The sequence below is a fragment of the Somniosus microcephalus genome, unplaced genomic scaffold, assembly GCF_052327205.1.
Source record: "Somniosus microcephalus isolate GS21.2 unplaced genomic scaffold, FLI_Smic_1.0 unresolved_chr3, whole genome shotgun sequence".
NCBI classification, from domain to species: domain Eukaryota; kingdom Metazoa; phylum Chordata; class Chondrichthyes; order Squaliformes; family Somniosidae; genus Somniosus; species Somniosus microcephalus.
Window position 1 is genome coordinate 63,739,930 of NW_028225181.1, and position 12,224 is coordinate 63,752,153.

Consider the following 12,224-nt stretch of genomic DNA (forward strand, 5'->3'; position numbering starts at 1 on the left):
CCACCTCTGACAGTGCCTCAGTACTGCACTGGAGTGTCAGCCTGAATTTTTGTGCTCAAGTCTCTGGAGTGGGACTTGAACCCACAACCTTATGCCTCAGAGGCAAGAGTGCTACCATAGAGTCATAGATTTATACAGCACAGAAAGGGGCCCTTCGGCCCATCGTGTCCGCACCGGCCATCAAGCCCTGTCTATTCTAATCCCATTTTCCAGCACTTGGTCCGTAGCCTTGTATGCTATGGCATTTCAAGTGCTCATCTAAATGCTTCTTGAATGTTGTGAGGATTTAATGCCTTTACCATCCTTTCAGGCAGTGAGTTCCAGATTCCAACCACCCTCTGGGTGAAAAAGCTTATCCTCAAATCCCCTCTAAGCCTCCTGCCCCTTACCTTGAAACTATGCCCCCTGGTTATCGACCCCTCTACGAAGGGGAAAAGTTCCTTTCTATCTACCCTATCTATGCCCCTCATAATTTTGTACACCTCAGCCTTCTCTGCTCTAAGGAAAACAACCCCAGCCTGTCCAGTCTCTCTTCATAGCTGAAACGCTCCAGCCCAGGTAACACCCCGGTGAATCTCCTCTGCACCCTCTCCAATGCAATCACATCCTTCCTATGGTGTGGCAACCAGAACTGCACTCAGTATTCCAGCTGTGGCCTAACTAGCGTTTTGTACAGCTCCATCATAACCTCCCTGCTCTTATATTCTATGCCTCGGCTAATGAAGGCAAGTATCCCATATGCCTTCTTAACCACCCCATTCTAGCTGTCCTGCTGCCCTCAGGGATCTATGTACATGCACACCAAGGTCCCTCTGATCCTCTGTCCTTCCTAGGGTTCTACCATTCATTGTGTATTCCCTTGTTAGTCCTCACAAAATGCATCACCTCACACTTTTCAGGGTTAAATTCCATTTGCCACTGTGCTGCCCATCTAACCAACCCGTCTATATTCTCCTGTAGCCTGAGGCTTCCCTCCTCGCTATTTATCACTCCACCAATTTTTGTCATCTGCGAACTTACTGATCATACCTCCTACATTCATATCTAAATCACTGCGGTACACCACTGGACACAGGCTTCCAGTCACAAAAACAACCTTCGACCATCACCCTCTGCCTCCTGCCACTAAGCCAATTTTGGAGCCAATGTGCCAAATTGCCCTGGATCCCATGGGCTCTTACCTTCTTGACCAGTCTCCCATGTGGAACTTTGTCAAAAGCCTTACTAAAGTCCATGTAGACTACATCAACTGGACTGCCCTCATCCACACACCTAGTCACCCCCATCGAAAAATTCAATCAAATTGGTTAGACATGATCTCCCCCCTGACAAAGCTATGCTGACTATCCTTGATTAATCCTTGCCTCTCCAAGTGGAGACTAATTCTGTCCCTCAGAATTTTTTCCAATAATTTCCCTACCACTGATGTTCGGCTCACTGGCCTGTAATTCCCTGGTTTATCCCTACTACTACCCTTCTTGAATAATGGTACTACGTTAGCTGTTCTCCAGTCCTCTGGCACCTCCCCTGTGGTCAGAGAGATTCTGAAAATTTGTGTCAGAGCCCCTGCAATCTCCTCCCTTGCCTCACACAGCAGGCTGGGACACATCTCATCTGGGCCTGGGGTTTATCCACTTTTAAGCCCGCTAAAACCAGTAGTACCTCCTCCCTCTCAATACTAATTTGTTCAAGTATATCACAATGTGGGCCAGGTGCAGCTGGGGGTGGGACTGGAAGCCGGAAACCATTGGCGGCGCGCATGGACGCAGCAGCTTTGTCTCTCCCGAGACTGTGCGTTTTTACCTTCTTCCTGTATCTCTTCTTGACTCTGCTCACGTGGGAATTGAGGGCGGACCTGCTGTACAGCCGGCAGACGCTCCTTGATATCGGGGTCGATTGCGTGCGGCTCACACTCGGCGCCATCGATCTGCCTCCCGACATCGCTCGCTCCCCGGGACCAGCGTGGTGTCCTCCCCCAGCCGGAAGTTGGCGCAGACCGCGCAAACAGAGGCGGGGCAAGAGGGCTGGAATCCACAACAGGTTAAAGAGGGCCCCACACAAACCCTCCCTCCCAAGTATTTTCCTGGCCAACGTTAGGTCATTGGAAAATAAAATGGATGAGATCAAACTTGATCGCTCCTCACAGAAAAGGACAAAGGAATGCTGCACCATGATCTTCACAGAGACCTGGTTGAACAACGTCATCCCTGACACCACCATCCAGCTAGAAAGACGCACGGTCTTCCGCGCCGACAGAACTGCAGACTCCGGTAAGAGCAAGGGAGGCGGTTTGTGCATTTACACGAACAATGCCTGGTGCACTAACACGGACATAATCGATAGATCCTGTTCTGCTGATTTGGAATTCCTCATGGTAAGGTGCAGACCCTTCTACCTGCCTCAGGAATTCACGGCTGTTATCATCACTGCGGTCTACATCCCACCACATGCTAATGCCAAACTAGCACTGAAGGACCTCTATAGGGCCATCAGCGAACAACAAGCTGTGCACCCAGACGGAGCCTTTATCATTGCCGGGGACTTCAATCACATCAACCGAAAATCTGTACTCCCGAAATTTCACCAGAATGTTTCCTGCCCCACAAGAGGGGAGAACACACTGGATCAAGTCTACACGAGCATTGTAGATGCTTATAAGGCCATTCCCTGCCCCCAGCTTGGGAAGTCTGACCACCTCTCCTTGCTTCTAGCCCCGGCATACAAACCGCTTATCAAGAGTGAAAACATCAGTAAGATCAGTGAAAGTATGGCCAGAGGGGGCAGTCTCAGAGCTTCAGGATTGCTTCGAACGCACTGATTGGAGCATATTTGCCCATACTGACATCGAGGAATACACATCCACAGTGCTATTCTACACCAACAGTTGCGTCGAGGTAGTCACGACCCATAAAAATATCAGGACATATCCCAACCAGAAACCCTGGATGAACGGGGAGGTCCGCTCGCTGTTGAAAGCACGCGATGTAGCATTTAAATCTGGCGACGCGGCAGCTTATAGTGCAGCTAGGACCAACCTAAAACAGGGTATCAGGACTGCCAAAAGAAAACAGACACTGCGGATTGAGGATCATTTCCACAACAACTCGGACCCCCGGCGCATGTGGCAAGGCATCCAGTCTATCACCGACTAAGAGTAAAAACACCAGCCCCCCTGGTTAGCGATGGCTCCCTTCCGGAGGAGCTTAACAAGTTCTACGCTCGCTTTGACAGGGACAACAGGGAGCCGGCTACCAAAGCCTTGCTACCCCCGGAAGACCAGGTGCTCACTCTGTCCACCTCCGACGTAAGGGGTGTTCTACGCGGAGTGAACACACGAAAGGCTGCTGGACCTGACAGCATCCCTGGACGGGTACTCAAAGAATGTGATCAGCTGGCTGATGTCTTCACCGCCATCGTCAATCTGTCACTGGCCCAGGCAGTAGTCCCTACATGCTTCAAGACCGCCACCATTATTCCAGTGCCAAAGCAAACGGCTGTGACGTGTCTGAATGACTATCGACCTGTCGCACTCACACCCATCATAATGAAGTGTTTCGACAGACTGGTCCTGGCTCACATCAAAGCCAGTGTTCCCGCCTCTCTTGACCAACACCAGTTTCCCTATCGTGCAAACAGATCAACGGAGGATGCAATCACAACTGCTCTTCGTTCTGCATTGAAACATTTAGACAGTAAAGAGACCTACATCAGAATGCTGTTCATAGACTACAGCTCAGCATTCAACACCATCGTCCCCAACAAGCTGGCCACCAAACTCCACACTCTTGGCCTGAACACTTCCCTTTGCAACTGGACCCTGGACTTCCTAACTAACAGACCCCAGTCTGTCAAATTAGGTAACCACACCTCCCCCCCACCTGACCCTGAACACGGGGCCCCCACAAGGTTGTGTGCTGAGCCCCCTCCTCTACTCCCTCTTCACCCACGACTGTGTGGCTGTTCATGGTTCCAACACCATCATCAAGTTTGCGGATGATACCACGGTGGTAGGTCAGATCACCAACAACGATGAGTCAGCCTACACGGAGGAGATCCAGTACCTCGTGAAGTGGTGCGCCGACAACAACCTGGCCCTTAACATCAAGAAAACCAAGGAAATCATTGTGGACTTCAGGAAGTCTAAAGGCGGAAGAGACACCCCCATCCACATCCAAGGGGCTATGGTGGAAAGGGTGGCCAGCTTTAAGTTCCTCTGAGTCCACATCACGGAAGACCTCTCCTGGTCCCTCAATACCCCCTCTTTGGTGAAGAAGGCTCAGCAGCACCTGTATTTCCTAAAGAGGCTGAAGGGATGCAACCGGTCACCCCGGATCCTCTCTAACTTTTACCGCTGCACAATAGAGAGCATCCTGACGAACTGTATCAGTGTGGTATAGCAGCTGTACCTCCTATGACCGGAAAGCCCTGCAGCGGGTAGTCAAAACTGCCCAACGCATTACCGGCACCCGGCTACCGACCATTTAGAACATCTACCAGAAACGCTGTCTACGGAGGTCACTGACCATCATCAAAGACCCTACCCACCCCAGCCACAGTTTGTTCGCCCCCTTGCCATCTGGGAGATGCTACAGATGCATTCACACCCATGCGACCAAATTTAGGAACAGCTTCTTTCCCAGGGCTGTCATCCTACTGAACTCTGCTAATAAACTCTAAAGCCTGCACATCTGTCAATGCACTTTATTACGTTTATGTTACAAGCCAAATGTATGTTAAATGTCTTAATCAAAATGTACACTCTCGGGAGCCACAAGCTTACATTTCGTTGTACTGCACTTGTGCACTAACAATGACAATAAAGTTGATTATGATTATTATCCCCCTGCCTGATTTCTATGCCTGCATTGTCCTTCTCCATAGTGAACACAGATGCAAAATATTAATTTAAAACCTCACCTACATCTTCTGGCTCTACACACAGATTGCCACTTTGGTCCCTAATGGGCTCTACTCTTTCCCTGGTTATCCTCTTGCCCTTAATATAATAAAACACCTTGGGATTTTCCTTTATTTTGCCCACCAGTGTTTTTTCATGACCCCTCTTTGCTCTACAAATTTCATTTTTAAGTACCCCACTGCACTTTCTATACTCCTCTAGGGCTTCCACTGTTTTTAGTCCTTTGTATCTGCCAAAAGCCTCCCTTTTTTTCCCCCAATCCATTCTTGTATGTCCCTTGACATCCAGGGTTCCCTGGGCTTGTTGGTCCCACCCTTGAACTTTACGACATGTTGGCGTTGTACTCTATTTTCTTTCTGAAAGACTCCCAGTGCTCTGATGTGGATTTTCCTACAAGTAGCTGATCCCAGTCCACTTTGGCCAGATCCTGCCTTCTCATATTAAAAATCGGCCTTCCCCCAATTTAGAACCTTGATTTCCGGTCCATCTTTGTCCTTTTCCATGACTACCTTAAATCTCACCGAATTATGGTCACTGTCACCAAAATGCTCTCCTACCACTTGCCCTGCTACATTCCTTCAAATTAGGTCCAGTACCGCCCCCTCTCTTTTAGGACTTTCTACATGTTGGCTGAAAAAGCTCTCCTGGATGCACTAAGAATTCCACACCCTCTAAGCCTTTCACACTCTGACTATCCCAGTTAATATTGGGGAAGTTGAAATCCCCAACAATTATTACCCTATTATTTCTACACTTCCCAGTGATTTGCCTACATATCTGTTCCTCTATCTCCCCCTTACTGTTTGGGGGCCTATAGTACACTCCCAGCAAAGTGCTTGCACCCTTTTTGTTTTTAAGTTCTACCCATATGGCTTCATTAGAGGAACCTGCTAAGATATCATCCCTCCTTACAGCAGAAATTGACGCCTTGATTAATATTACTAACCTGATTTTTGGTCAACTCTTGGAGTATTCGCGTTTAATAAATCTCCGGGAGAAGGAGTCGCTTCACTTGTACTGGTTCCTGTGGCCTGATCACCTTCCCCAAGAGCAGGGCCGTGACCCTGACTTTGTTCACTTGTACCTGTTCCTGGGGCCTGATCACGGACCCCACGAGCAGGGCCCTGATTCTGGGGGGTGTTTTACTGTTTTACTTAAGAGCCGAGCCCCATCAGGGCGAGCGCGGGAGGGCCGGGGGTGGCGAGCGCGGGAGAAACATAGAAGATAGGAGCAGGAGTAGGCCATTCGTCCTTCGAGCCTGGTCCGCCATTCAATGAGATCATGGCTGATCATCCAAATTCAGTACCCTGTCCCTGCCTTCTCCCCACATCCCTTGATCCCTTTAGCCTCAAGAAATATATCCAACTCTTTATTAAATATATTTAATGAACTGGCCTCCACCGCCCTCTGTGGCAGAGAATTCCACAGGTTCACCACTCTCTGGGTGAAGAAATTCCTCCTCATTTCAGTCCTAAGTGGCTTACCCCTTATCCTTAGACTATGACCCTTGGTTCTGGACTCCCCGGCCAACAGAAACATCCTTCCTGCATCTAGTCTGTCCAGACCTGACAGAATTTTATAGGTTTCGATGAGATCCCCTCGCAATCTTCTAATCTCCAGTGAGTATAAGCCCAATCGACACAATCTCTCCTCATACGTCATTGCTGCCATCCCAGGTATCAGCCTGGTGAATCTTCGCTGCACTCCCTCTGTGGTGTATGTGCCTTTAAGAGCCCCTGTGTACTGTAATGCCGGTAGTGGCCACTCAGGCTATATAAGCCTGTATAGTGTCTTGTGTCCATCAGTTCACCTCCAGACTTTGTCCAGTAAACACCTGTAAACCAACTCCTGCATTCCGGTGTCTTCATTAACACATGGATACAACAGTGGCGACGAATTGGAAACGGACTTACCTGCAATTCGGCAGCACCTCAAGGAGATCGGTTCTTCAGACAAAGGAGGAAGAAGAAAAAAAAAAGAAAAAACTGTGGTTTCACCAGCTAGCCGGGCTGGTGGCAGGTACTGCAATAATCCTTCCTGGGCGGCGGGCTGGGGCTCGATCGGCTGGCTCTACAGCGGGGCCAAGCAGTGAAGGTGCAGGCAAACAGAGACGAAGGGTGGAGCACTCGGGAGACGGCCAGCTCTGCAAAGCAGGTCGGCGTTCGGACGCGGAGGGAGGGTAAGTCCCAGAGAGTCCGGCGGGAACAAGTCTCCGACTATTAAAAATATTTGTATAATTAAAACCACAGAGAACAGCGTTGTCAGCAGCAGCAACAGCGGCAGGAAAGCGCAGGAGGCACCATTTTTATTTCCAGCAAGGAGGAAGGGAAAGCGCGGAAGGCGCCATTTTTTTTTCAGGGTGCCCAAGACTGGCAATATTACTGCTTTCGATGGTGATGTGGAGGATTGGACCACATATGTAGAAAGAGTGGAGGTATATTGCACAGCAAATGAAATAGAGGATGATAAAAAAGCATCGATACTCCTGAATCTAATGGGCGCAAAGACATACGGGCTGTTACGAAACTTAATCACTCCAGCCAAACCGATGGACAAGAATTTTAAGGAAATTGTTGATACCCTACAGGAGCACTTAAACCCAATACCGCTGCCGATAGCGGAACGGTTCAAATTCTTCAGGAGGAATCAGCACAAGAATGAAAGTAACGCTGATTTCCTTAATTCGGTGAGGTAGCTATCAAAGCACTGCCAACTCGGAGCAGGACTGGCAGATTCTCTTCGAGACAAATTCGTCTGCGGTCTCCTAAATGAAGAAACACAGAAAAGGCTACTTTCTGAGAAAGATTTAACACTGGACAAGGCTTTCAGTGTGGCTGTATCATACGAAGCAGCAGCAAGAGGAGCTGCAGAGATACAGCACAAGCCACAGGATTTCGGCACCCATGAAATGACACAGGGTTGAGAGAGATGTTATCGGTGCGGCAGATCCACCCATGACCAGAGGGACTGCTGGTTCAAGGACAAAGCATGCAGGCAATGCGGAAAGATGGGACACATTGCACGTGTATGCCGATCTGGAAAAAAAAATCCACTGACAAAAAAAAAAAATCAATAAAGTACAAAAAGGTACAAATGATGACAGACAGTAGCTCCGAAGACCAGAAGAGCGATAGCGACTCCGGAAACAAGAGACTAAGCGGTCTCAAATTACATAATGTAATTGTCAAAGAAGATTACCAGACCATTTGGGTTACCCTCACAATAGCAGGGTCCCCAGTTAAAATGGAGCTAGATACAGAATCAGCTCTGACCGTCATAAGTCGACAGGATTACGAGCGGCTATTTCCGCACATACCCTTGAAAGACACATCCATTATCTTAAAAACATATACGGGGCAGAAAGTATACCCCAGAGGGAAAATAAGGGTGCCTGTTGTATACAACGGCAAGGAAATACAGAAGTTGTATTTATATGTTCTGCAAAATGGCGGTCCACTGCTGTTGGGACGTGAATGGATCAGAAAGATACATTTAGACTGGCACTCCATTCAGGCACTGACGGTGACCAGTAAGAAAAAAAATGATGACGTCATACCTGAACGATTGAAAGACATCTTGGCCAACGCCAAAGAAATGTTTCAACAGGAACTAGGAACCTTGAAAGGCGTCACTGCCTCAATAAAAGTGGAAGATGCGGCAATTCCCAAGTTTTTTTAAGGCAAGGCCGGTGCCATACGCAATTCGTCCAGCAGTCAAGGCAGAGCTGGAGAATTTGGAAAAGGCAGGCGTATTATCCAAGATAGATTGGAGCGAGTGGGCAACACCCATCGTCCCTGTCATGAAGAAAACGTTGAATAATGATAAATCTGAAGAACAGAGAAAAATTCGCATCTGTGGGGACTTCAAGGTGACTGTAAACCCGGTCCTTCACACGGTACAGTATCCTCTTCCGAGGATAGAAGATATTTTCGCCTCACTATCCGGAGGGAAACGTTTCACAAAAATTGACTTGGCACAGGCATATCTACAGATGGAGGTTGAGGAGGCCTCCAAAAAGTATCTCACAATAAACACACACAAAGGCCTGTACCAGTGCAATCGACTGGTTTTCAGAATAGCATCAGCTCCAGCTATCTGGCAAGGGGCTATGGAACAAGTCCTGCAAGGAATTCCTGGGACTCAATGCTACCTAGACGACATCCTTGTAACAGGAGAAAATGACAACGAGCACCTTGCCAATTTGGAGCAGGTGCTCACTAGGCTGAGAGAACGGGGCCTACGAGCAAACCGCCCCAAGTGTGAATTTTTCCAGAAACAAATATCATAGTGGCCACATAATTAACGAAGAAGGGTTGCATAAGTCCCCTGAAAAAATTGAAGCGGTCATAAAAGCCCCAGCACCTGAAAATGTCTCACAATTACGGTCGTTCCTGGGATTGATAAATTACTATCATAAATTTTTACCGAACTTGTCAACTGTTCTGCACCCTCTTAACGAACTGCTACAAACGGGAGTAATTTGGGAATGGAGCGAGGACTGTAAACGTGCCTTCCATAAATGTAAAGGCTTGATCACATCCAAGGAAGTTTTGGCTCATTACAACCCATCACTGCCAATCAGACTGGCATGCGATGCATCCCCTTACGGCGTAGGAGCGGTATTATCGCATAGATTCCCTGATGGCTCGGAGCGGCCGATAGCTTTTGCGTCACGCTCATTGAACTCAGCTGAGCGTAACTATGCCCAGATCGACAGGGAAGCACTCAGCCTGGTATGGGGAGTGAAGAAATTCAACCATTACCTACATGGACAAAAATTTACCTTATTGACTGACCATCAATCCCTCGTCTCCATATTCAACCCTAAAAAGGGCGTTCCCATTATGACAGCACAAAGGCTACAGAGGTGGTCCCTTTTCCTAGGGGCACACCGATATGACATAGAATACAACGGATCAAAACAGCATGGAAATGCTGACGGTTTATCGCGTCTACCGTTACCAACGGTAGAAGAAGCACCTACAGTAGACCCAGTGGAAATGTTCCACTCTACCATAGTAGATTGTCTACCAGTAACAAATGCTGCCATTGAAAAGAAAACGAGAAATGACCAGACTCTCTCACGAGTCTACGATTTAACGGTGAAGGGATGGCCAACACATGGCGAACCACTGTTGCCAGCATTCTCGCAAAGAGGAGAACAGCTGTCAGTGTGTCAAGGAACCTTGCTGTGTGGATCCAGAGTGGTGATTCCACCCAAACTCCAGGATAAAGTGCTAAAGGAGCTTCACGAGGGGCATCTGGGTGGAGTGAAAATGAAAATGAAGAACTAGCCAGAGCGTTTGTGTGGTGGCCAGGTATCGATGGAGACATCGAAGAAATGACCAAGGGCTGTCTAGGATGTCGGAAGGTCCAAAACGCCCCACCACAAGCCCCTCTACATCCATGAGAATGGCCCTCATCTCCATGGCAAAGGGTACACATCGACTTTGCTGGTCCATTTATGGACTCCATGTTCTTAATCGCGGTTGACGCACACTCCAAGTGGCCGGAGGTAATAAAGATGTCCTCCACCACCATGGAAAAAACCATCACAGTATTAAGGACCATATTTGCCAGGAATGGGCTGCCTGAACAGATCTGTTCTGATAATGGACCACAATTTGTGTCCGAAGAATTCAGAAAGTTCTTAAAAAAAACAATGGGGTTAAGCACTATACATCCGCCCCATACCATCCCGCCACCAATGGATTGGCTGAAAGGTTTGTCCAGACCTTCAAGAAGGCCATAAAGGCTATGGGTAATGAAGGCATCAATCTACAGCATAAGGTAGATAACTTCTTGTTTGCCTACAGGAATGCAACACATATGGTTACAAACCAAACTCCAGCCATGATGTTTTTCAATAGAAGACTAAGATGCCGGCTGGATTTGATCAAGCCAAACATCAGAAGGGACGTAGAGAACCGGCAATTTCAAGGCATGAATGAAAGGCCAACTAGAACCTTCCAGATAGGTCAAAAAGTTTTGGCCCAGGACTACCGTACCGAGAAATGGCAGCCTGGAACTATTTGCACACGACTAGGACCACTGATGTATACCGTGGACATTGGAGAAAGCATAATAAGGCGCCATGCTGACCAGATCATAGAGTCATCCGAAAAGGGACAACCTACACCACCACTCTATACGCCTAATGATGAAGTAGAGATACCCATAGCATCTACCTCCGATCCGGTGATACTGGAACCAGATGAACCCGGCATTGGCATTCAAGCCGAATCGACCTTACCAAGAGAACCTACTACACCACCGAGGCGTTATCCGGACCGAGTCAGGAAGCCTCCAGAGAGACTGACTTATAATTGATTAACTGCAGCAAATGTTTAGATTATTGTTCTTGTACACATGTTAATAACAATTACTTAAAATGTTATGTACTGGTTGTCTAAAAGGGGAGGAATTGTGGTGTACGTGCCTTTAAGAGCCCCTGTGTACTGTAATGCCGGTAGTGGCCACTCGGGCTATATAAGCCTGTATAGTGTCTTGTGTCTGTTAGTTCACCTCCAGACTTTGTCCAGTAAACACCTGTAAACCAACTCCTGCATTCCGTGTCTTCATTAACACACGGATACAACACCCTCCATGGCCAGAACGTCCTTCCTCAGGTAAGGTGACCAAAACTGCACACAATATTCAAAGTGCGGTCTCACCAAAGCCCTTTACAACTGTAGCAAGACATCCTTGTTCCTGTACTCAAACCCTCTTGCTACGAAGGCCAACATACCATTTGCCTTCTTAACCGCCTGCTGCACCTGCATGCTTACCTTCAGCGACTGGTGCACAAGGACACCCAGGTCTCGTTGCACTTCCCCTTCTCCCAATCTATTGCCATTCAAATAATAATCTGCCTTCCTGTTTTTGCCACCAAAGTGGATAACCTCATTTATCCACATTATAGTGCATTTGCCATGTTTCTGCCCAATCACCCAACCTGTCCAAATCGTACTGGAGTTTCACGACATCCTCCGCACAGCTTACCCTCCCACCCAGCTTTGGGTCGTCTGCAAATTTGGAGATATTACATCCAATTCCCTCGTCCAGATCATTAATATATATTGTGAATAGCTGGGGTCCAAGGACCAATCCCTGCGGTACCCCACTAGTCACTGCCTGCCACTCGGAAAACGACCCGTTTATTCCAACTCTTGCTTTCTGTCCGCCAACCAGTTCTCTATCCAAGTCAATACCTTGCCCCCAATCCCATGTGCCTTAACTTTGCACGCTAATCTCTTTTGTGGGACCTTATCGAAAGCCTTCTGAAAGTCCAAATACACCACATCCA

At 48.0% G+C, this 12,224-nt stretch overlaps 1 protein-coding gene across 1 annotated transcript in view; it reads right to left on the minus strand.

The window, feature by feature from the left end:
- The window catches only part of LOC147091646 (uncharacterized), a 41,973-nt gene that overhangs the window by 14,727 nt on the left and 15,022 nt on the right, over positions 1-12,224 (minus strand). The window lies entirely within an intron of this gene.